At 40.2% G+C, this 26728-nt stretch overlaps 1 protein-coding gene across 7 annotated transcripts in view; it reads right to left on the reverse strand.

Moving 5' to 3' along the window:
- The window catches only part of NRF1 (nuclear respiratory factor 1), a 134271-nt gene extending 111293 nt beyond the window's left edge, over positions 1-22978 (reverse strand). For 2 of the 7 annotated variants that reach the window (XM_021078993.1, XM_021079000.1), the window contains exon 1: positions 22843-22978. The gene's annotated coding sequence lies outside the window, so the exon portion shown is untranslated. Of the gene's footprint in view, positions 1-969; positions 7565-21401; positions 21437-22842 lie in introns of those variants that run through there. The other 5 variants (XM_021078996.1, XM_021078994.1, XM_021078997.1 and 2 more) reach the window with 5 other exon arrangements.

Here is a 26728-nt window from a genome sequence, read left to right on the forward strand (position 1 = left end):
TATTAACTAAAGGCCATAGTTTCATGAGAGTTCACTCTTTATGCTGTAGTCGGGGGTTTTTGACAGGGGTATGATGACATACCCTCCATTACAGTACCATACAGAAGGGTTTCACTGCCCTCAAGCCCCCACATTCTCTCCCTCTCTCCTCCCGAACTGTGGCAACCACTGGATCCTTTCACTATTTCTGTAACTTTGCCTCTCCTGGAACTTCATACGGCTAGACTCATACAATAAGTAGCCTTTCAGGTTGGCTTCTTTCCCCCAGTAACATTTATTTAAGGTTCCTCCATGTCTTTTCATAGCTTGATAGCTCATTTCTTTTTAGTGCTTAATCCACTATATGGATTTACCAGTTATCAATTCTTTATCGCATGGATCATGCCTTTGGTGTTGCATCCAAAAAGTCATCACCAAACTCAAGATCATCTAGGTTTTCTCCTATGTTATCTTCTAGGTGTTTCGTAGTTTTGCATTTCACACTTAGGTCTATGATCCATTTTGAGATAATTTTTATAAGGGGTATGAAGTTTGTGCCTAGATTCATTTTTTGGCAGGTAGATAGATATCCACGTGTTTCTGCACCATTTGCGAAAGAGATTATCTTTGCTCCATTGTCAAAGATCAGTTGACTATATTTACGGGTATCTATTTCTAGGCTCTCTATTGTGTTTCACTGATCTGTTTGTCTAGTCTTTCATGAATACCACACTGCCCAGATTACTGTAGCTTTGTAGTGAATCTTGAAGTCAAGTAGTGTCAGTCTTCTAACTTTATTTTTCTCCTTCAATATTGTATTAGCTACTCTGGCTCTTTTGCCTCTCCTTACAAACTTGAGAATCAGTTTGTCAATATCCATAAAATAACTTGCTGGGATCTTGATTGGGATTGCATTGAATCTGTAGATGAAATTGGGAAGAACTGACATCTTGACAATATTGAGTCTTTCTATCCATGAATATGAAATACCTCTTTCAGTTCTCTTTGATTTCTTTCATCAGGTTTGTAGTTTCTTCATAGAGATCTTGTATATATTAGATGCATACCTAAACATTTCACATTTTCATAGTTAAAATCAAAAAACTACTTAATATTAAAGAGATAAGCATCGCATCTGATAATTTTGTTTACTCTCAGATAATTTTAAGAACATGTTAAATAATACCACCTAGCTCTTCCCAGATACCACTTATATGGTGTTTCCATACTAAGAAATATGCCATCGATATCTGCCAATCAACAGATAGTAAATTTTCCAGATATATGTAGAATACCTGATTTGGAAAGCTTTTTTTTTTTTTTTTTCATTTGCCAACTAAGAATCAATGAAAATGAGATTATAGCCCTTATACATCTGGCAATTTTATGTAATTCATAACTATATCCCATTCATATTAAATAGTACCCCAAAACACATAAATTTAAGTGCAAAGGGGGGAATAAAAGGGAAAAAATTAACTCTGGTATCTTTGGATGGTAAGGCTACAAATTTATCTTCATTTTTTATTTTCAAAATTCTCTACAAAGATTATACATTACCTTCACACTCCATTAAATCAAATATTATACAGCACATAAAATGAGTAAACTATAACCACATGGGTCATTGTATCTTTCCCATGAATATAACACATAAAGGGAAGGTTGCTAAATGCAGGGAAATATTAAACATCAAATTCAGAATTCAGAATAATGGTCACAGTTGGGAAGGGACAAGATGAGGAAGGAATGCCCAGGAGGCTTTAGTATTATCTGTGGTTTTTTTTTTTTTCATTTTATGGCTGCACCAGTAGTATATGGAAGTTCTCAGGCCAGGGACTGAATCTGAGTCACAGTTGCAACCAACAACGCAGCTGCAGCAACACCGTATTCTTTAACCCACTATCCTGTTCCAGGGATCAAATCTGCACGCACAGTAACCTAAGCCACTGCAGTCAGATTCTTAACTCAGTGTCCCACAGCAGGAACTCCATCTGTGATATTTTATTTCTTAAGTTGGGTAGCAGACAGATGGTATTATATGGTCATTATATTGTTCTATATCCTTATTTACGCCTGAATTATTAAAAAAAATTTTTTTTTCCCCAGGGCCACAGGTGTGGCATACAGAAGTTCCCTGGCTAGGGGTCGGAGCTACAGCTGCTGGCCTACACCACAGCCAAAGCAATGCCAGATCTGAGCCACATCTACAGTCTAGACCACAGCTCGAAGCAACACCAGATCTTAACCCACTGAGCGGGGCCTGGGATCAAACCAGCACTCTCATGGATACCAGTCAGACTGACTTCCACTGAGCCTCAACAGGAATCCCTAAAAAATTCTTAAAGGCAACAGCCACTGGAGTCATACCAAAGTAGTAGTACTTAACTCCAATCTCCTCAAACTACTTAACTGGGATAAGTAGAGGAATAATAGATACAAACGTATCTCCTTATAAATGAGAAAATTCTTTGGAAAACTCAGTTATTCTCAAAGTGAGTTTTCATGTGTGTATTTACAAGCAAATAACAATCTGAAACCTGTATCCCATAAAGTATCTGCAGCAACCATTCCAATCTGTGCCTTACACACAGAACTCAAAATTAAATCTGTTCAGGAATTGTAATATATAAATTATTTTTAATTTCGCCTTACTCTACATTTCTACTTACAACTCTGTTTTAAAGCAGATTTTTTTACTGGTCAGTTTTAAAACAGTATTTAGTCTTTTAAGGATGTCATAATAAAAATAAGATTAATTTCAGACTTATATTTTCCAGTTGATGATTTAAAATGGTTTCTAGGAGTTCCCATTGGGGCGCAGTGGTTAACGAATCCAACTAGGAACCATGAGGTTGCGGGTTCGATCCCTGCCCTCGCTTTAGTGGGTTAACAGATACGGTGTTGCCGTGAGCTGTGGTGTAGGTCGCAGACTCGGCTTGGATCCCGCGTAGCTGTGGCTCTGGCGTAGGCCGGCAGCTACAGCTCCGATTGGACCCCTGGCTTGGGAACCTCCATGTGCCGAGGGAGCGACCCAAGAAATGGCAAAAAAAGACCAAAAAATAAAAATAATAATAATAAAATAAAATAAATAAAATGGTTTCTAACCAGGACATGGCATCCATGACAAGAATCGCAAATGGAGTAACACAACCCTATACTAGCTGAACCCTCTCATGTTGTTACACAGGTCTGATAAGCACCAAAGTTTAGGTAATGTCTATCCTATCCAACTTTTTGGTAGTATCCATTGCCAATGTGAATTAATGATTTTTAAGGACATAAGGTAAATTCATAAGCTGTTTGAAGAAACTTCTTAAAGTAGACTCAGTAACTTTTAACATGAATCAAAAAAGCATAGTTTTCATTGTTAGAAATACCTGATTATCTCTTACAATCTTTACTTGAAATAACAGGAATAAGTTTTTTAAAAATAGGGATTAGGAGTGAGGGGTGGAGAAAGACCTGGGATGGTTTAAAACTAATACCGTTCCTTTCCATTTCTGCCCCAACTTTATTGCCCATTCCTACATCCTAGATGTAAACTAGAAATAGATTGTAATAAATCATTTGAAAACAAAAGGAGAAGTACTATTTAACAAACTCTGAGGTTATCAAAACATAGCAAGACGGATTAGGCTTCCACACTAAAAGAAGAGGGTATATATCACACCATCTTACAGTCCAATTCCTTCCCCCAAAAATACATGCTAGGGTATTCATACGAAAGGTTTCCTTAAAAAGGAAAATTACTCAATTACTACTACCTTGGGGGGGAGAAGGGGGAGATAAATTAGGAGTTCAGGATTAACATCACACACTACTACATATTTCAAAAATATAAACAACAAGCATCTACTTTATAGCACAGGGAACTATACTCAATATTTTGTAATAACCTATAATGGAAAAGAACCTGAAAAAGAAAAAACACATATGTGTCTACACATGTGCTTCTGAATCAATGTGGTGTACACTTGAAACTAACGGATTAGGCTTCCACACTGGGAGTTCCTGTCGTGGCGCAGCGGAAACGAATCCAACTAGGAACGAGGTTGCGGGTTTGATCCCTGGCCTTGCTCAGTGGGTAAAGGATCCGACATTGCCGTGAGCGGTGATGTAGGTCACAGATGTGGCTCAGATCTGGCGTTGCTGTGGCTCTGGTGTAGGCTGGCAGCAACAGCTCCGATTAAACCCCTACCTAGCCTGGGAACCTCCACATGCCACGGGTATGGCCCTAAAAAGACAAGACAAAAAAAAAAAAAAAAAAAAAAAAAAACCTAACACACACTGTAAATTAACTATACTTCAATTAAAAAAGGAGAAAAAAGATAAAACTATCTACTTTGGTCTGCAGTTTATATAAACCCAATACTTTTATTCACTATTCTTCATAAAAAGTGATTTAACATTCATCTTCTATAACCCTTTTTGAAAAAAACTTTACTAGATCAAGCATAGGCTGTGACCTATTGAAATGTAAATGAGATGTTTGCTTTTCAGATGAGACTCAACTTACTTCAAATCCTCTTAAACCACTACAAAGTTAAGGACCCAAAAGTAGAGGACTCATTAATGGAAACTTAACAAGGCTGAAATTGTTGGCTCTGTAGGAACCTGTATATCTGTATGCTTTTCCTGTGTACTCCTAAAGTCAGTTAATTCTAATTTCAACATCACTTATATTTAATTCTTTATTTCATCATTTGCATTTACCAAGTACATTATCATCCATATTCCATTTGTTCACCTATTCTCACCAATGTCTGTGGAAAAGCTGCCTGATCAAGAATGCCTGGATGATGCACAATAATGGATGGAGGCAGTTACACAATTTTATTCACTGAGTTCTATCCTGTTTAAATGTCATCGTATCACATTCGTTAAACAAGTACCTTTTGAGCACTTTTCTGTGTAAAATCCAGGACCAGAAACTGAAGGGAGACCTGTAGGTGATTAGTTTAATCCTCAAATAGCTTATAGCAGCAGTTCTCAAGTGAACTTACCCTAGGTATTCCTGTGACTTCTCCAAGAGATCAATGAGGTCAAAACTACTTCCGTAATAACTAAGACATTCTTTGCCTTTTCTCACTGTGCTTATATTTGTACTTATGATACAAAAGAAATGGTAGGGTAAGACTACTGGCATGATGCACAATTTAAAGCAATGACACCAGAGTTCCCATTGTGGTGCAATGGGTTGAGAATCCAACTGCAGTGGCTTGGGCTGCTGTGAAGCACAGTGGGTAAAGGATCTGGTAGGTTACAGCTGTGACCTGGATTCAATTCCTGGACCGGGGAACTTCTATATGCCATGGACATGGCCATTAAAACAAAACAAAACATAAAGCAGTGGCACCAAAATGTACTAGTAGTCATTATATTCTTCACCTTCATGTACTCACAGTAAAAAAAAAAAAAAAGTCAATTTTACTTAAGAATGTGTTAATGCAAGCGTAAAAATTATTAATTTTATTAAATCTTTGCCTTAAATTGTCTTTTTATTACTCTGCATAACCCACTGGAAAGTATGTATAGGGCATTTCTACATTTGGAAGTGTGGCAACTGTTTTGAAAAGCACATAAACCATACTTTGAGCTGCAAACTGAATTATCCACTTTTTCTCAAGGAATCCATTTTTACTTGAACAAGTGGCTGACAAACTATATGGTTATTCAGACCTGGGTAACTGACAGATGTGTTCTCAAAAATTATAAAGTGAGGAGTTCCCGTCGTAGCTCACTGGAAGCAAATCTGACTAGCATCCATGAGGACGCAGGTTTGAATCCCTGGCCTTGCTCAGTGGGTTAAGGATCCAGCGTTGCTGTGTAGGTCGCAGCCAGCAGCTCATGGCTCAGATCCCACATTGCTGTGGTTCAAGCCAGCAGCTACAGCTCCAATTCGATCCCCAGCTTGGGAACCTCCATATGCCACTGTGCAGCCCTAAAAAGACCAAAAAAAAAAAAAAAAAAAAAAATTACAAAGTGAGCCTACCACTTCAAGGAAAACAAATGAGAGCATTTGGTTGACAATAAAATTTGGTATTTCAGGTGATAATTAGAATTTGGAAAACTTGCAACTGCCACATGAGCTTGACAGCTTTCCACTACTTAAAAGTCTTTTCTGATGAGGCCAGTGGTAGTGTTAATGAATATGATTTTTGTGTCAACATTTGGAGAATGTGCTAACTCAGTAAACTAATATTTTCTAAATGACCGATAAATGGGTTATAAAATCATGCACAGGTTAAAAGAGCCATTCAAAGCTCATGATAAACCAATATATTTCAACATAACAAAGCACAGATATGGTTTCAGACTCCACACTGCAATTCACCTTTAAGAAATTAACACTGCTAAATTTTAGTGTAATATCAAAGAATATCCACAATAATCTAACAAGGTTCTTAAAATACTCTTCCCTTTTCCAACTATATATTTGATGCGAGGCCACATCTTCTTTTACCTTACCCAAAGCAACATATTGCAGGAGACTGAGTGCAAAAGCAGATAGGAGTATCCAGTTGAGCCAGACATTAAAGAGATTTGCAAAAACTGTTGAATCACTCTTCTCACTCAATTGTTCTTTGTTTTGGAAAATACAGCTACTTTTTACTAAAATATTTTACTTAGTTTAACATGTAGTGGGTAGATTATTATTTTAAAATTAATAAACATTTTTTAAAAATTGTTTTAATTTCTAATACAGTAAGTATCAAAAGTCATAACCCACATAAACAAAAGCTCAAGTTGATAACTGTTAAGAGTATAAAAGAAAAGGGTCCTTAGGACCAAAGATTAAGAACCACTGGCTTACACTGTAACAAAAGAAAGAAGAAAAAAAGAAAAAAGAAAAAACTCTACAAATAATAACCCAAGGTAGAATATTATGCCTACCCTTCTATTCTTGAATATTCTAGCTTTATTTAAAGGAAACTTATACTACCTAGTTCTTGAAATAATTTATTTAGCACTGCTGTCAATACAATCAAAATGAGTAATTCATTTAGCAAGCATGAAAAGGCCTCAAGCAATACCAAGATAATGTGTTAAACCAATGTGAACTGATGAGTTTTTCTTTACTCATTTTCTAAATAAGTGGCCTGAACTAAAACTGGTCTTATTTACTTTGCTGGTATAAAATTAACCTATAAAGAGAATTTTTTCATGAAGGACTATAAAATATACAATTCTCTTGGAAATGCACCCCACATAATCAAATCAGTAATGGAAAGCTACAGAATTTGGTTCCTTGCCTATCAAAAATAGAGAAAAAAAAATACTTTTATGTATCCTTAAAGATAGGCTAAGCAAAAATATGTGTGTATGTCCCTTTAAAAAACCACAAATGATTGCTTATGTGCATAAGGTCCTCTAAAAAGTGTGTTTTTTGTGTGTGTTTTTGAATGTCGTTTTGTATCCTGATCCTCAGCACCATATTTCCATTATGGCGCAGTGTAAACAAATCCGATTAGGAACCATGAGGTTGCAGGTTAAATCCCTGGCCTTGCTCAGTGGGTAAAGGATCTGGCGTTGCCGTGATCTGTGGTGTAGGTAGCAGATGCAGCTCAGATCTGGTGTTCCTGTGGCTGTGGCTTAGGCCAGCAGCTGCAGCTCCGATAAGACCCCTAGCCTGGGAATCTCTATATGCCGCAGGTGCGGTTCTAAAAATCCAAAAAAAAAAAAAAAAAAATTTATGCTACATTAATCAGTGGCTATACACTACCCAGAAAGCGGAACGAGTTGAAGCTACTGCAGTTTGTGCTTACCAGCCCAGTTCTGCTTATGCTGGCTTCTAGGCCACACATGCTATATAGGGGCCCTGACAAAGTACATTAGAGTCAGAGGAGTTTGGTTATGTGGAAGGCAACATGTAATGAGTTAGCTACCATGTATCAAATACTTCACCCGAATTTTCCTTAAATCTTCTCATATCAATGATTAAGTAGTATTATCTTTGTCTTAAAATTAAGGGGATTCAAACTCAGAAAGTTTAAGGAAAATGCTCAAGGATGCAAAAAGTTAGTAGGTAGCACTATCAAGATTTAAACCCAGAGCCCCTGCAGTGGGGTTGTATGCTGGCCCCCAAAAATATGTCCACATTCCAACTCCTGGAAACTATGAAAGTTATCTTATTTGGAAAAATAGGTTCTTTCAGATGTAACTAAGTTAAGGATTTTGACAAGAGGATGTCATCCTGGATTACCTAGTTTGGTACTAAAGCCAAGTATCCTTATAAGAGTAAGGCCAACACAGATTCCAGACAGAAGAGTAGGAGACAATGTTCCCATGGAGTCACAGCTGGAAGAAGCAAAGAACAGATTCTTCCTTAGTGTTTCCAGAGGGACTGTAATCCCACAAAGCCTGATTCCTGACTTTTGACCTCAGAATTATGAGAGAATAAATTTCGGTTGTTTTAAGGCACCAAGTTTATGGTAATTTGTTATAGTAGCCCTAGGACACTAATTATCTTTCCAGCAAACCTCATTACCTTTCCAAGAAGGTTTAAGGAACTAAGGATACTTAAACTAAAATAGAGACAATTCAAAGGACTTTATCTTTTTATTTTTTAAAAGAAAAGAACTCTAGGAGTTCCCGTAGTGGCTCAGTGGTTAACGAATCGGAATAGGAACCATGAGGTTGCAGGTTCGATCCCTGGCCTTGCTCAGTGGGTTAAGGATCTGGCGTTGCCATGAGCTGTGCTGTAGGCTGCAGACGGGGCTCAGATACCACATTGCTGTGGCTCTGGCATAGGCCAGTGGCCACAGCTCCAATTAGACCCCTAGCCTGGGAACCTTCATATGCTGTGGGAGCGGCCCTAGAAAAGGCAAAAAAAAGAAAGAAAAAAAAGAAAAAAAGAAAAGAACTCTAGGGAGTTCCTGTCATGGCACAGTAGAAACGAATCCGACTAGGAATCATGAGGCTGCAGGTTCGATCCCTGGCCTCGCTCAGTGGGTTAAGGATCCGGTGTTGCCGTGAGCTGTGGTGTAGGTCGAGGACGCGGCTCAGATCCTGAATTGCTGTGGCTGTGGTGTAGGCCAGCAGCTTTATCTCCGATCAGACCCCTAGCCTGGGAACCTCCATATGCCGCATAGGTACGGCCCTAAAAAGACAAAGAAAAGGAAAAGAAAAGAACTCTATGTATTTTTAGAAGTCCTAGAGAGCAGAAGAGAGACAAGTAAAAATTACAGAGAAATTTCAGTTGAAATTAAACTTTCTAACCATCTAAAGTACTAAAGACTAAACAGACTTTTAGTAGGTAGTATCAACCAAAATGATCTCCTATCACTGGATGTGTTCAAGAAGAGACTGAGACCATGTAACTTTGGAGAGCTAAGCTGACTCAGAATCTCTATCCCAAGTTTCTAAAAATTATAAAGTATTAGACGATACCACAAAAGCCTAGTAATAAGGTAAAGTATTACAAGTGAATTTTACAAGGTTTCTACAATCATTTATTCAAATAAATACTACCAGCTATGTGTCAGGTACTGTGCTTGGTGATGGACACTAATGTCTACTTTCATAAAGCTTATAATCTGGTGGGAGAGAGAGACATACATCAAGTAACATACCAACTAATGTAAAATGACATGGACAGGAGTTCCCACCGTGGCTCAGTGGTTAACAAACCCAACTAGTATCCATGAGGATGTAGGCTGCATCCCTGACCCCACTCACTGGGTTAAGCATCCAGCGTTGCTGTGAGCCGTGGTGTAGGTCATAGATGTGGCTCAGATCCCATGTTGCTATGGCTGTGGCTCTGATTCGACTCCTAGCCTGGGAACTTCCATATGCCACGAGTGTGGCCCAAAAAAGATTAAAAAAAGAGAGAGATGTGTATAGACATACATGGTGACAGAAAAGTACAAAAACAAGGTACACCTGGAGTTCCCACTGTAGCACAGTAGGTTAAGGATCAGAGTGCTGTGGCTCAGGTTGATCCCCGGCCCTATGCAATGGGTTAAGGATCTGGCATTGCCACAATTGTGGCACAGGGTATAGCTGTGTCTCAGATTCAGTCCGTGGCTCGGAAACTCCCATATGCCATGGGTGCAGCCAAAAAAAGAAAAAAGAGAAAGAAAACGTAGGTGGGAAGATCTGGTAAAACTTCCCTGAGGAAATGATGCTTGGGTAGAGATTTCAATAAAATGTATAAGATTTTACCAGATAGAGAGGAAAAAGCTTTCCAGGCAGAAGGACCAGCAATAACAAAGGTCTAATAATGGTTAGGGAAGCATGTTTGATACGAAAGAGTCCAAAAAGTAAGTGTAGCCACATTAAGTTTTGCCTTCATTCTGAATGGGCAGACATGATCAAATTGCGTATTTAGAAAAGATCAACTAATCCTGCCTGCAATGAGGAGAATGGACCGGTGCTCAGTCACAGTGGATACAGGTGGACCAGTTATAGGTTACTGCAACAGAACAGGAAACAACAGCAACTCAAAAAAAAAAAAAAAAAAATGGTAATAATGGAAATGAAGAGGACAATTTGAGCTTATTTAGATTAAACAGTGAGTTCCTGTCGTGACTCAGTGGGTTAAGAAACCGACAGTCTCCGTAAGGATGCAGGGGTTTTGGTTTGTGTTGCTTTTTAGGGCCATACCCATGGCATATGGAGGTTACCAGACTAGGGGTTGAGTCAGAGCTACGGCAATGTGAGATCGAAACCGAGTCTGTGACCTACACCACAGCTCACGGCAAAGCCAGATCCTTAACCCACTGAGTGAGGCCAGGGATCGAACCCGCAACCTCACGTTCAGATTCATTTCCGCTGCGCCATGACAGGAACTCTGAGGATGCAGGTTTGATCCCTGGTCTCACTCAGTAGGTTAAGGATCTGGCATTGCCACAGGATGCAGTGTAGGTGGCAGATAGGGCTTGCACCCAGTGTTGCTGTGAATGTGGCAAGGGCCAGCAGCTGTAGCTCCAATTGGACACCTAACCTGGGTACTTCCATATGCCGCAGGTGTGGCCATAAAAAATAAAATGAAAATAAACAGAAAGCTAGACAAAATGTGATGATATGGAAAAACCAAGGTTTCTGATCTGAGAAAATTGGTGAAACAGTGGTTTTTTTACCCTTCACTGAGGTAAAGCATGCAAAAGGGTCAAGTTTGAAAAGGAAATCTCATTTGGGGATGAAATACATCTGAGGCATCCAAGAAATATCAGTCAGGCTACTGGATATAAAGTTCTTAACCTCTGTTGGTAGGCCAAATCTGAGTATGCATATTTACATGAAACAGCTGTATATTCTTTTATCTTTAAGGTAAAACAGTTCTTATTATAAAGTCATTATTCTTAAAAAAGATAATCTCAGGAGTTCCCACTGTGGCTCAGCAATAATGAACCCGACTAGTATCCATGAGGATGTGGGTTTGATCCCTGGCCCTGCTCATCGGGTTAAGGATTCATGGTTTGTAGCTCTGATTTGACTCCTAGCCTGGAAACTTCTATATGCCACAGGAGCGGCCTTAAAAAAAGCAAAAAATAAATTAATAAAGATAATTTCAAAATCACGCTAAATAAAATCACTACCTTACTTTGGTTATTAATACTAATCAAAGATTACCTATTTAAAGGACATTAGCTGTATATCATTTAGTTATAAAATGATTTCTTTAGAATGAGAAGTATCCATCATGGTGGATTCTCAAGTTAGAATTAGCTACTATTTTCACAACCTTCAGACACAAAAACTGGAAAAAAAAGTTTGAGGCAAAAAGTTTGTACCTTTTATTCCCCAGAACGTCTACCTCCCCCTATGTCTGAAAGATACAGACTTCAGTTCTTTTATTTTTTTGCTGCACCCACGGCATGCAGAAGGACCAGGAAATGAATCCGCTCCACAGCGGTGACAATGCTGGATACTTAACTTACTGAGCCACCGGGGAACTCCTGACTGAAGCATCTTTTTTTCTTTTCTTTTTAGGGCCACACTTGCGGCATATGGAAGTTTCAGGCTGGGGTCAATTTGGATCTGTAGCTGCCAGCCTACACCACTGTCATAGCAACACCAAATCCAAACCATATCTGTAACCTACCACAACTTGCAGCAACTTGGAATCCTTAACCCACTGAGTGAGGCCAGGGATGGAACCCTCATCCTCATGGATACTAGTCAGATTCTTAACCCGCTGAGCTATAATGGGAACTCCTGACTTGAAAACATCTTATTGTCAAACATAAATAATAAAGTTTTGCTCCTGCAAAAGATCCTAATTTTCAAAGTAGAAGGGAAGAGTATACACAAATCAGACTTCTTTTCTTCCAACACAAACCTCCATAGGCTTGATATTCTACTTAGAGGAAAAATGACTAGACTAGTTTAGATGTTAATTGTGATAACTAAGGAATTTACTCAAGATTTGCTTTCCATTTTGTATATTAAAAAAAAAAAACAAAAAACAAATCAGCTATCAGAAAGATTAAAGACAGAACTAATGAGTAGGTAGGAAAATTGCCTTACATTACTAACTCGAAAGAGAATCCACTGCACAAAATCTTTGCTAATTTTGAGAAAGATCTAGTATTCTTTACATAAAACTAGAATTATACATATGACATACTTGAAACAGAGCATGAATCAGACTACACAGCATTTGTATTTATAAACATATTTACATTTTATGTACATAAAATCTTTTGAACTTCCCACAGAAATATATGCTTTAAAAAAAAAAAAAAAAAGGCATGAGTTCCCCCCATGGCACAGTAAGATTGAAAGCATTTCTGGAGCACTAAGACGAGGGTTTGATTCCTAGCCCAGCACAGAGGGTTTAAAATCTAGTGTTGCTGCAGCTGTGGTGTAGTTCACAACTGCGGCTGACCCCTGGCCCAGGAACTCCATATGCCTCAGGGAAGCCAAAGGGGGAAAAGTACTTTTAACACTTTTGTATTATATGACTGCTACTTCTAATATCACTTTGCTGTCAATGGGAATGTAACAATTCAGAAGATTCCAGGGTAAAATAAAAAAATCAATAACATATTGAGACAAGCTCCTTCACTTCAGAAACCACCTACAAATAAAAATCTTGACTTAGGAAGCGTTAGGGCAGAGTGGAGAAAAAACAAGTTAATATGTGAATGAAATTAAGGTTAACCCAGGATTTAGCTTTCACTCTTCACTAAGTAAGCTTTCACAGGCAAGCCCTTCCGCCCTTACTCCAAGTTACCCTTAACTCAGCAAAACCACACAGCACATGAAGCAGACAGTAAGCCTTCCCCAGACAAATTTGTATTTAGACAGAAACTTTAAATACCTTTTATATTTCATTAAAATGGATTTATTGGAGTTCCTGTTGTGGCTCAGTGGAAACGAACCTGACTAGCATCCAAGAGGATGCAGGTTCGATCCCTGGCCTTGCTCAGTGGGTTAAGGATCTGGCGTTGCCATGAGCTGTGCTGTAGGCCAGCAGCTACAGCTCTAATTCGACCCCTAGCCTGGGAACTTCCATATGCTGTGGGTGTGGCCCTAAAACGCAAAAAAAAAAAAAAAAAAAAAAAAAAAAAAAAATTTATTTATAACTGCCTCATTAGGAATGCTTCAGAGCAGAAAGACAAATCAAACATTTTTAGATATTTCTGGTTCAAGACAGCATGCAGAGTATTACTCTACATTATCACATACAGTACACATATATGCAGTGTGTATGCACACGCCAGTACCTACACATATACTTAGGAAAGTATCTAAAACTATATAATTAAAATATTGTGAAGTTATCTATTATGGTAGATTTACAATTATTTTTAATTCTCTTCTCTTTGCTTTTCTATAATGAACACATATACATGCCTTTTTACCTTAATAAAATATATTTGTTTAACATGTTCTAACAGAGACCCAGAATTTCAGAAGTCGTTTTTATTTAGAAGAAACTTTACCAATTTTGTCCTCTTCATTTTTCAAATGAAGAAAAAGGCCCAGTGAGGATAAGTTACATGTCCAATATATGATAGTGACTCCATAGGGCTATAAATCTAATATTCACATTTATGTCTATTTTTCTGATTACAGAAATCAATGCGTTTTCGTTCAAAAAAAATATATATATATATACACACACAGTGGGGTTTTTTTTTTTGTTTTTTTTTTTTTTGGTCTCTTCAGGGCCACACCTGCAGCACACAAAGATTCCCAGGCTAGGGGTTGAATTGGACCTGCAACTGCTGGCCTATGCCATAGCCACTGCAATGCCAGATCCGAGCCACATCTGTGACCTACACTGCAGCGTATGGCAGCACTGGATTCTTTAACCCACTGAGTGAGGCTAGGGATCAAACCTGCATCCTCAGAGACACTAGGTGGATTCTTAGCCCGCTCAGCTACAACAGGAACTCCAGGAAAAGCCATCAAGAAAACGAAAATCACCTATGCTTATAAACCAAAGATAACCATTGATTTGGGGGTTTTTTGTTTTCTTTCTAAAAATTTTCACAACAAAAATAATACATTTTCAATGTAGAAAAACTTTTAAAAATACAAAGAGTAAAGAAGAAAGACAAAAAAATTAACACTCACTTAACTGGTGATATCAGAATTATTTCTTCTCTAGACTCAGTTCCTAAGGCCAGTTTTGGGTCAGCAAACTAATTCTATGATAGTGTCCTTATGTAGCAAACCCTGGTTGGTTCTTTAATGTGATTATTTTTATATGAAAGATCTACTCCTAAAATTTTTATTTCACAATTGTTTAATGAAAGACAAAAGACCAAAAAACGATGAACAAAGAAAATACTCCACTTCTACCTGGGTATCTTCTTTTTAGACTTAATGAATGTAAAGATAATCCACAAACACAAGCCAAATTGCAAGTTACAAAACACAATATTCTAAGATTACCCAATGTTTATTCTTATAATTCTTTTATTTACCAATACCTTTACAGGGTATCCTATAAAACACTACCAACTGGCATTAATTACAGGGGAAAAAAATCATGAGTTAAGAGCAAATATATTTATAAAAACAAGCTAATAAAACATAAATTACAGAACCATCATTAATACAGTTAGCAAGACACTTAAAAATACCCATTTTATCTCATCCCTTCAAAATTTCTATCTTCTACATATTTTATAAAGCACATAAATGTACCAGTACAATAACAGGAACATCATTTTAAATAAACGTGATTCAGAATGTGTGCTCAGGAGTACCCTGGTGGCTCAATGGGTTAAGGATCTGGTATTGTCACTGCTGTGGTATGGGTTCAGTCCCTGGCCTGGGAACTTCCACATGCTGCAAGCACCCCCACCCCAGCCCCCAAAAAAGAATGTGTGCTCAAAATTTTACTACTAAGGGTAACAACAAAAGCTGGAGATCACTGCCCAAGATCCAAGGATAGCTGACAAAACTGTCTCTTTCATTCCCTTTCTCTATTTATTTAAGCATGCATACATGCCACAACCATGGCATGTGGAAGTTCCCAGGGCAAGGATCTGTGACCTGTGCGCCAGCTATGCCACAACAGAACTTCCTCTCCTAATCTAATTTAAAAGATCCAAAGATTAGAAGAAAAAAGTAAAAATGACTAATTATCTAAAACTTCAGAATGAAATATTTTGGGAATTAAGTAAGTTCCATATGAAATATTATTAAATAATTTGCTTAAATTTCCAGATTTGGAGTTCCCGTCGTGGCGCAGTGGTTAACGAATCCGACTAGGAACCATGAGGTTGCGGGTTCGGTCCCTGCCCTTGCTCAGTGGGTTAATGATCCGGCGTTGCCGTGAGCTGTGGTGTAGGTTGCAGACACGGCTCGGATCCCGCATTGCTGTGGCTCTGGCGTAGGCCCGTGGCTGCAGCTCCGATTCAACCCCTAGCCTGGGAACCTCCATATGCCGCGGGAGTGGCCCAAGAAATAGCAACAACAACAACAACAACAAAAGACAAAAAGACAAAAGATAAAAAAAAAAAAAAAAAAAAAAAAAAATTCCAGATTTTATCAATGGCTTAAGAAATGTGAACACTAGCAATTTGTTACCATTATACCACCTTAAATCTCAAAACATTCAAAACTGTCAGATTTCAAACAGACCCCATAAGATAAGCCAATGGTGTTTTCATTTCATGGTCAGAAAAATTTAGCAAGGAGAGAATAAATGTCTTGCCCCAGATCACTAGTTTGAAACATGTGCATTTTAGAAGTTTTCCAAAGTGTATATAAGCAACTGCCAACTTAAAAATGAATTTGCGTGCAGTCTATGAACTCACTTTCTGGGGGGAGGGATGAACTGGGGGTTTGGGATTGGCATATGCACAATGAGGGAAATGGAATGGTTGGCCGACAGGACTCGTGGCACAGAGAGCTCTAGGCAAAGTTCTGAAAGAGAATGAATGTGTGTACATGTATAACTGAATTACTTGGTTGTACAGCAGAAATTATCACAACCTTGTAAACCAACTAAACTTCAATAAAACTTTAAAAAAAGAAAACTCACTTCCTCTTTAATACACTAATAATTTGATCCTGCCACAAAGCTTGTTGTATATAGTGCATGAATAGATAACCATATATAGTACAAGTGTGAATCCTAGAGTATAAAAAAGCAAGGAATCTAGATGACTTGGCAAAATTCTGAAACTGGTTAAGCTTTGCTTTGGCATTCCTCCCATCCTCCTAGTTGGTCCTACTCCTGTTCCCTAAAGGTACCTTATATCTTCTCGAAGTCCCTTACCCAAGACACCTACTCAAAATTTCTTTCCCTTGCTTGACCCATCCCAGTCAGGATAACTGATTTCAGGTAATTAACACAACCAACATCTCACTTACTCATTAACACTACCAAAAAGGCTCTTAACTTTTCTGTGTCAAAAACTGAGAATCTCATAAAAGTCACAGTCACTCTCTCCAGAAAAATCACACAGGCACACACAAAATTTTTCAAACAATTTCCAGACAGTCAGGTTCACACAGCCAAAATATATCTATGAATCCCAGAACTACAAAACCCAAGTTAAAAAATCTTGCACTTAACATATAAAGATCACAAAACCTCAAAATCCTTCAAAAGGAACTTACATTTTAAGAGACTATAAACTCAACTACACTATATATGCTCAAATACAAATACTCTAATTGCTAAAATTTAAGTAACCTCCCAAAATTTTTAATGCTGTAATTCCCTTGATAGGAGAGTAACAGGACTATTTCTAAGCATGGGTCATCTATTAAATTGGGTTGTATTGGCCCTACCCTTATATTCAACAATATTCTAGAAATCTATTATGTTTAATTATCATGAATGACTCATGGCAAAACAATACATAAGTGCACACAAACGCATGCAGAAATTTTATTTCATTTCTTAATTGTCAAATCCAGTTGCCAAATTCCCTGTTAAAATTCCCTTAATCGCTATCCTCAGCTTCTTCAACCCTATACCATTTATCTCTTCAGCTATGCTTTTTCAACTTCCTTCACGGGCCTTTCTTCTTCCACTTGACCCTCAGAGGTAGGTAGATTCTACCTACCCAAGGTTGTCTTTAGTTGTTTCCTATTGATACTATACTCTTTCCAAAGTTTCTACATGTTATATTAACAAACATAAATCTACTAAAAGGTCCCCACTTCCCCTTGAGCTCCAGTACAAAGCTTCAGGTACCTAAACTATTCGACATATCTTGATTCCCACACCTACAATCATACCCTATTAATTTTCTCCTCCAATTCTGTTCTCCCTTTACATTCCCCACCTTATTAGAGGCATCGTCATCATCCATTAACCAGCTATAATCTTTAACTCTTCTACATTCTTCCCAATCAGACTACAATCTCAGCAGCTTCATTTCCCACTACTGCCCAAGTACAGCGAAATCTACTTGCTATTTCTCAAATCAGACTATCACTGCCCTTCCTCTAGCCTTTTCTTTCCCATCAATAAAACAGCTACTCACCCTTCAAAGTCCTACTTAAACACCCACTACATGAAAAGTCTTTTCTAACCTCATGTATTCTATCACTCATCCTTTCCCCAGAAGAATTTCCTCCCTCCTTCTATAGTCCAGGACACACCAGGACTTTTTCTTTCGTTACACTGTTTTAGTTCTTAACAAGTTCTATTATAGTTAGTTGCACCCTTATCTTTCTTTCCTATAGACAAGTCCATGGTTTGTTACTCTTGCACCTAGCACACACCTGGAATATAGTATGTCTTTAATCAATGTCTGGTAAATGAATGACAAAACTCCAAAGTCAGGACATATTTCAGATTATTTCTCAGTGAAGGGTGTATCTCATCCTCTTTTGAACACAAGACAAGAATTAAATCCCCTAGTCCCTAGCTCCCCATTTCTAGTCCACTGCTCAGTTTTAAGCAACAGCTCATGGGGCATTGCCTCACTTCCTCTTGTTCTTTGTAGGTTTAGCTGCCAGTCTAACCACATTACAATTCAGTGGCAGCAGTAAAACAGATCCTCCAACTTCTAAAAAGCATAGACTTTACAATTACCAACAGCAAAATACAAGCTCTTTTTTTTTTTTTTTTTTAAATGATCTAACATTTACTCAAAGTTCATTCTTCATGATTCTGAAAAAAGCCTGGAATAGTTTATCTAACAGGCACCAATTAAGAGTTAAGAAAACATCCAAATTATCAGCTAAACTTTTCACATTTGTAACCACAGAAATTGGCATACATGAACAAACCTAAATATTATGTTTATATACTAAATACACTATAAACAGTAGAAAGTGTACATACCAAACTGATGACCCACATAAAAGTTAGCTTTTAGCTTCTTTTAAAAATACTACACCCCCAAAATTCCAGTGATCATCCTCATCTATAAAACTATATTCTTTTACCTGTATTCTTTCTTGTACTCTTTCCCCCTCTCCACCAACTCTCCCCCAACACACACACACACCCCCCTCTCCCTTACTAGACATGGCTTACTCAAGAAATTATCTGATAGCTTGGTAGCAGTTTCATAAGGCAGGCTACCAGACCTGGAATTCTGGAGAAGATTCCTTATGGTCAGTTTATTTTCTAAGTGACTGTTGTTGATGATACATCACAGACCGATCTCAAGAGATCACAAATGTGGCAAGCATGCCTTGAAGGCCGCCTAGTTTTGTTTTTTGGGGTTTTTTGTTTGTTTGTAAAAAATATAATATGAAGTTGTATTTCTGATTTTTCAGTTATATAAATGATCACATTTTACAAGTAAAGATCACATGATGAAATCTTTTTGACACTTCAGTAACTAAATTGCACCGAGTGGGGCTGAAAACATATTAGCCTAATTATAAACCGTACTTCAGAAAAATACATCTATTTCAAAAAAAAGAAAAGAAAAATACATACATTCCAAGGCATATATAATCTACTTATTTTCCTTAAGCAGTCCAAAAGCCTTTTCATTTTCTAAGTTTTGTCCATATTACATCAAAATAACTTCAGGCAAAGCATTCTTGTTGCTCCAGGATTAAAAGTTTCCAAAAGCTCAATGTGGTTATAATCTTCTGGAAACACCTGAAATTGATTTGTTTCACCTCCTTTACTATTCCTCTTCCAGCCTGTTCTCCTTAGTAAATATACTGATGGATAAACGCACTAACTTGAAAAGCCAAAAAAATGGATAATCCACACCTTAGTTAATAAGGAACTATATGATACATAATGCTCAAAAATTAACATATATCAGAGCCTTAAAAAAATAATAACTGGACTTGATCTAAATAAAATGTTTCTAAAATAAATTTAACAAGTGGGTTTCTTTTTCATTGCTGTTTTACTAAGCATTGATGGAAAATTCTATCTGGGTAAGTTCAGGCTGAAAACACTAGCTTTAGCTCTCAAGGAAAACATGAAAGAACAGAAAATGTCCTTCAATACAAAACATTTTTTGAATTTTTTTTTTTACAAAATCAAAGACTGGTACTTATCTGTAAGATTGATTTTACAAATCTTTTAAAATATGTATTAATAAGCATCACAGTCACACATAAACTAAATTTAAATATCAAATTTCCTGAATTACAGACCCAGAGAGTACACCAAAACTCTTGAGTTAGACACTTCTGAGACTCAACAACCCACAGAGGCCTCTCCCCTTATCCTCCAACTTTTCAGAGTGGCACTACAGTAGATGAACAATCCCACTGCAGCATAAAGGACTGGGCTTGCCTAAAGATATATGACAAAAGTTGAACCTATGCAATAACTTCCTGTTCTTCAGAGACTGTAGGGTGTCCTTCCAAAAGCTGACAGTTTATAGTCCCTTCTAGAAACCAAAAAATCAGCATGTCTTTTCAAATACTTGTAAAAAATTTTTTTTAAATTTCAATAATTACTGTTTATCATTATTACCCTTTAACAAACATTTACTGAATGCTTTATTACATATAAGAGGTATTAAAAATTAACCCCAGGGAGTTCCCGTCGTGGCGCAGTGGTTAACGAATCCGACTAGGAACCATGAGGTTGCGGGTTCGGTCCCTGCCCTTGCTCAGTGGGTTAACGATCCGGCGTTGCCGTGAGCTGTGGTGTAGGTTGCAGACACGGCTCGGATCCTGCGTTGCTGTGGCTCTGGTGTAGGCCGGTGGCTACAGCTCCGATTCGACCCCTAGCCTGGGAACCTCCATATGCCGCAGGAGCGGCCCAAGAAATAGCAACAACAACAACAAAAGACAAAAAAAAAAAAAAAAAAAAAAAAAAATAACCCCAGACCACAAGGACCTTGAATTTCCCTTAAAAGTCACCCATTTTTATTATTTCACATAAAATACTTCCTGAATACTGCTTGAACCTATCATGTACAGGCAATGTAAATAAATCATGGGAAGTTGGTCGTTAGCTCCCTAAAAAATCAGAGATAGATATATAACTGTGATTTAATAAAACCAAAAAACCCTACAATTTTGGGTTCCGTTGGAATATACATGAATTGGGATGGAAACCCGAAATCCTTTCTCTTTTTAATTTCCTCTGTATCTAGACAAGGGTCCTCATTATATCCTACTCCTATAGTTACTTCCTTAAATTCAGAACTTAATTTCCTTAAAACCTGGCAAGAAAACTATTTCCATGAAAACTCCTGGCTTGGGAATAAGAAACCCTTCCCGCCATCCCTCAAATGAAAATATGAGCACTGACTCCTAAGCAAAAATTTCTGCACAATTTTAGACCCAAGTTAAAAATAAGTATTCTACATTACATATGGTAATTGTTATGTTTGTTTTTGCACTCATAGAATAAGGAAATTACACTCAGACGCACAGACAGAACTAGCCATATTTTCACCACCTATGGGATGACACATCAAGAACTTTCAAATACAATCTTAGGGAGTCAGGCTACTACTACCCAATTAAGGGAAGAAAAAAAAAGAAAAAGAACCCAGCATTTCTAAGCCGCCTCCCTTCCCACCCCCCCTCCTGGAGTGAGGAACAACCCAATAACTTACTGTTTAAGGCCAAAGGAAAAGGAATTTTTTAAAAGCTGGATGGAGACAAAATGGGGAAAAGATCACTGTGAGCTGTGACCCCTCCTATGATGCCCTCCCTGGGACAAAAGGTACAAGATGAGCATGCCCACTCTCCTGCAGCACTGTCCGAGTTGACAGGCTCGCTCACCTTTTATCTTAAGAATTTCCCAATACATTGTTTCTACACACTTGGGAAAATGCGAATTTTGCTCTGAAAGAATTAAACACGACCAACACCAGCTCTCAAGTAAGCAATTAATATATTCTAATCTAATGCTTAAGAAAGGAGACCAGGCAACAGCTCCTCCAAATGGCTTGGCCAGATATCATTTGAAGCCCTAAAAAAAATTAAGATTTTTAAACAACCTCAAGTTTTGATGGGCACAGTCAGATGCACTGTGGAAACTTTGTGACCAGAAGCAACGACACAACAGGTGAGAGAGGCGGTGGACATCATTGCCCAGTTAAGCGGGTAACATGCAAGGGCAAACCCTTGAGTTCCCCTGAAAGACTGGGGATGTGGGATAATACCCATGCACAAGGACTTCTAGAGCCCCTGCCTTTCCAGTGGCAAAGGTCCGGTACCTTTCCGGGGTCGCGCCACTCCCCCTTGTCCCTCACCCAGGGGACCACCACCCTAAGCCTAAAAAGAACAGAGGCCCCTCCACCGGCAGCATCTCAGCTGGAGAAGAAAACACAATGTCGCTCCTTATTTCTGCGTACAAAAGGATTTTGCGCCCTCCTTCTGGAACAGCCGCCGCTGCCGCCTCCTAACTTGCAAGAAGGTGGGCAACGCGCCATATTCCAGCGTCCCCCAGTCTACCTGGGTAACGAGCCCACGCCACCCCGGAGGGAGAAGCTTCGGAGGTCGCCCAAAGAGCCAACCTCCTCTCCCGCAGGAGACAGCGACTCCCGCGCCCCGGCCCAACCCGCCGCGCCGCCCGCGGACCAGACCCGAGAAGGGCAGAAGAGGCGAGCTGGGAGCTGCGGCTCCGGTCCCGCGCAGCCCGCCCACCTCCCGCTCCCAGGCCGGCGCGCTCCCGGGCCTCTCGCTCCCGAACCCGCGGGAAGGCCGAGCCCGGGCCCCAGGTTCCACGGCGGACAGGAGGCCGCGGCCCCGAGAGCCTCAGGCGGCGGGGGAGGCCGGAACCCTGGGGCTCTCGGGAGGGCAGCGCCTCCCTCCCGAGCCCGCCAGGACGCCTGGGGCCTAGTGCGGCCTGCGCATCCTCGGGGTGGCGGTTTGACTGGGCCGGGCCGGGGCCCCCCGCCCGAGGCGGGCCGAATCCGGCGGGGGCCCAGGCCTGGAGCCGGGGGCGGCAGGGTGCCGGCTGCGGGGCGGGCCGGCCGGCCGGCGGGCGGGCGGCGTGTTGCGGCTGCGCCGGGGCTGAAATAGCTGGAGATTGCGCGGTAGGGCACTCACCTCAGAGCGGCTGCGCTACCGTGGGCCTGCGCCGTGGAGACTGCGACCGCGCCGGCTCCTCGCAGCCTCCTGCCACCAGCGGCAATGGCGAGCGCTGCCGCCTAAGCCGCCGCCGCCGCCGCCGCCGCCGCCGAGGAGGGGAGGGGAGGGAGAGGAGGCACGCACGCGACGCACGGGCTAGGCTTCCCCGCCCGGCAGCCGCCATGATGGGGAGGTCGGCGCTGCCTTGGCGGGGCTTCCCGGAGGGGTTCGGGCTCCGGCCCCCGTCGCCCCCTGTGGCCTCCGCCTGTTCACTTTGCCCTTCCGAGGCTTGGATGGGGTTGGAATCACGGAAGGGGCTGCGTTATTCTTCTGTGGACGCCCCGGAGAAATAACGCGGGCGGCCCAAGATGGTTGCTAATCTGGAAATAGTCACATTTCTCGCCCCCCCACCCCCGGGAATTAGGACCTCCAGAGGGTTCCTAGACAACCGGAGAGGGGGCTTCCCCGCCTTTTTGTCGGCGCTGCCTTGCCATTCGCATCCTCACCCTCTCTTTGGAATGACCTTTGCCTCCCTCTTTCAAACCCTGCCTAGGTATTTAAAAGCAAAAGTTTTTGTGCAAAGCAATACATTGTTTTCGCTCATTCATTCGGCCGGTGAATATTTCCAGAGGGCCCTTTCTGTGCCGCATATTGTTCTGGGCGCGCTGGAGGTACGCCTCTTAGGAAGACGAACTCAGAGCTTATATGATAAGTGGAGGAAGCCAGAGGCAATAGGAACCCCCATGCCTGAGAAGTAGGGAGGGGTGTAGAGTAGTAGAAAAACTAATGTTAGAGACTCGGGAGAGGTAGTTTTTGTTAGTTTTTTTTTTTTAATTACTCAATGAATTTTATTACATTTATAGTTGTACAATGATCATCACAACATTGTTTTTTAAATTGTGCGGAGATCACCTGCATCAGAGTCACTCAGGCTGATTTAAATATTGGGCTCCAAAGGGTGTCTCCAAAATCCTGGTTTCTTAGCCCAGGAACCCACATTTTTAACACTCCCCCTCTCACCCCACCCCATCCCCAAATACACAGTATTCTCCCGGTGATTGCCATGCATACCATAATTTAAGAACCGGTGCTTTAGGGAATTACGAAATATCTCAAAGGATGTCAAAAAACAGTTTAACAAGACCAGGACACCTTAGTTTTCAACAATATTCCATTTACCTCAAAAGTCAACATAACTAAAAACACGTCTTTTTATGCAGTGTTTCTAAGAAAGTGACTGAGTATCCCCACTTACCACCTAAGTGCTCAAGCCAGCAACCTACAAATGATCCATCACTCCTTCCTCTCTCAAGTGCCTTATCTGGTTAGATTTTTTTTTTTTTTTTTTTTTTTTTTTTTGTCTTTTTGTCTTTTTGCCTTTTCTAGGGCTGCTCCCGCAGCATATGGAGGTTCCCAGGCTAGGGGTCTAATTGGAGCTGTGGCCACTGGCCTACACCACAGCCACAGCAATGTGGGATCCGAGCCACGTCTGCAACCTACACCACAGCTCACAGCAATGCTGGATCCTTAACCCACTGAGCAAGGCCAGGGACCAAACCGGCAACCTCATGGTTCCTAGTCGGATTCGTTGACCACTGAGCCATGACAGGAACTCCTGGTTAGATCTTTTAAAATAGGTGTTCCCTGTCATTTTTACTGTGGTCCAGGTAACTGTCATCTCTCATCAGGAAGCTGCAATAGACCCTTCATGGTCTCCCTGTCACAGGATTTGCCCTCTGCAATCCATTCACCCTCCAGCTTGAATGATCTTTCAAAAAAAGTAAACCATGTCATTTCTCTCCTTAACAGCCTTAATAACATTTGGTTATGCATAAGTTAGTCTAAAATACTTTGAGGTGCCTTCAGGGCCCTTCCTAATCTCACCCCCTGCTGCCATCTCTACCCTCAACTGTCATAGACTTCTCCCTCAGGCTACAGTTGAACTGGGAAGCTGGCGGGTCACATAAGACAGGAAGTTCTCCCAGCTAATAACTCGTGTAAGGGCTGCTCTCTGCACAGAACTTCTCTCTCTACTCCTTCCATTCATCTGCTTAAACCTGCACATGAATAAATCCTAACTACTCCTTAAGGTCCCTTCGAGGAAACATTCCCTCATTTCCCCCTTCCATCATCACACCCACTACTTACCACCTATGTTTATTGAGCCCTCACAATGTGTCAGGCCCTATTTTAAGTCCTTTACACACATTATCTCTTTTATTTAATTCTCAAGTGGAGTTGATGAAATGGGTACTGCTATTATTATTTTCTCATTTTGCTGATGGAGAAACCTGGGTATGCAGAAATTGCTTGCTCAAACTCAGATAGTAAAAGGTGGAGCCAGACCTGAAAGCCATCAGCCTGACCTCAGAATTGTGCTCTTAACCATTACCAGCTTTTTTCAGACTGTAGGTTGAAACCCACTGATGAAGCACAGAATTAACTTAGTGAGTCATGACCAACATTTCATAAAAGAAATAGAAAATATCAGAGAACATCAAACTTAGTAACACTCTTGTTCTATGAAATTCTTATTTCAGATATATAAATATATGTATGTAGATGTGTATGTTTATGCTAGATCATGCTATAAAATGCCTTTATTTTGGGATTACAGTTGCAAAAAGACTGAAAGCACTGCATTACTCTTTCTGCACAGTACTTCTCCAGTCATGTATCCTCCACAATCCTGTGAGGGCAGGGATTTTGGCCAGCATCTCATGCAAGGCCAGTTTCACAGTAGACCTTAAATAGCGGGAGACCTCTGTTTCTACCCTCCTCGGAAATACGAATTACAGACAGCCTTCAGACCTCAGTACCCAATGGTTCCAGGACCCCCACGGATAACCAAAATCTGAAGATGCTCAAGCCCCTTATATAAAATGGCATATGTAGGGTTTGCATATAACCCACCCACATCCTCCCATTCTCCTGTGAACTTTAAATCACCTCTGGATTACTTATAATACCTAATACAACGTAAATGCACTGCAAATAGTTGTTAGTACAATGTAAATGCAGTGTGAATAGGTGCCCTGTGCATGGCATATTCAAGTTTTGCTTTTTGGAAATTTCTGAAATTTTTTTCAAATGTTTTCGATCTACTATTGGTTGAATCCACAGATGTAGAACCTGTGGATTCAGAGGGCCACTGCACTTACCTAAGACAAGGGAGCCTGGGAACCTTAGTTGATCTGTCCAAAAGGCTAAAAATAACCTGAGATTCTAGAATCAATCTCAGAAAAAAGGCAGAAAAATCTACCATAACAAATTAAAGAAAAACTATATTGCAACAAAGTTACAGTGATTATGTTTTGCACAAGGGAGACAGAAACTGTAAACAGTATAATATGGGGAGAAAACTCCATACGGGTAGGTAGTAAATGCATTAAGAAAAAAATGTCTCGAAATGCCATAACCTTGGGGCCCAGAGCAAGTTAAAAAGGAAGCTTAGACCCTTGAGAAATGTCTTGGAGCCCAGCAGCCTGGGCAGTGCAGGAGATTCCCAACTTGGCTTTGCTTTCTGTGAGCCATGGTCATTTGATTGACTATAAAAAAATTACAGCACGTGGTAAGTACCAAATGAGGGGTGATACAGATAGTAAGCACTCTGAGAGTCAGAACTGAAGTTACATGGGAACTCCTAGGGGGAGAGAGAAACAGAGAGATGAGCTGAGGCAGCTGTTCTCACAGGGGACTCTTCAGGACTCACTGATAAACTGCGGGGAGTCCCAAGAGAAGCAGCCTCCCCATCTCTACTTAAGAATGTGTGCAGCCCCCACCCCATAGGGATGAATGGGAAGCTGGCCCTGTGAGCAACTTCGGGGGAGGGTTGATGCTGGGGACATCAAGGGCTGGCCTAGGC

The sequence above is a fragment of the Sus scrofa genome, chromosome 18 (genome assembly GCF_000003025.6).
Source record: "Sus scrofa isolate TJ Tabasco breed Duroc chromosome 18, Sscrofa11.1, whole genome shotgun sequence".
NCBI classification, from domain to species: domain Eukaryota; kingdom Metazoa; phylum Chordata; class Mammalia; order Artiodactyla; family Suidae; genus Sus; species Sus scrofa.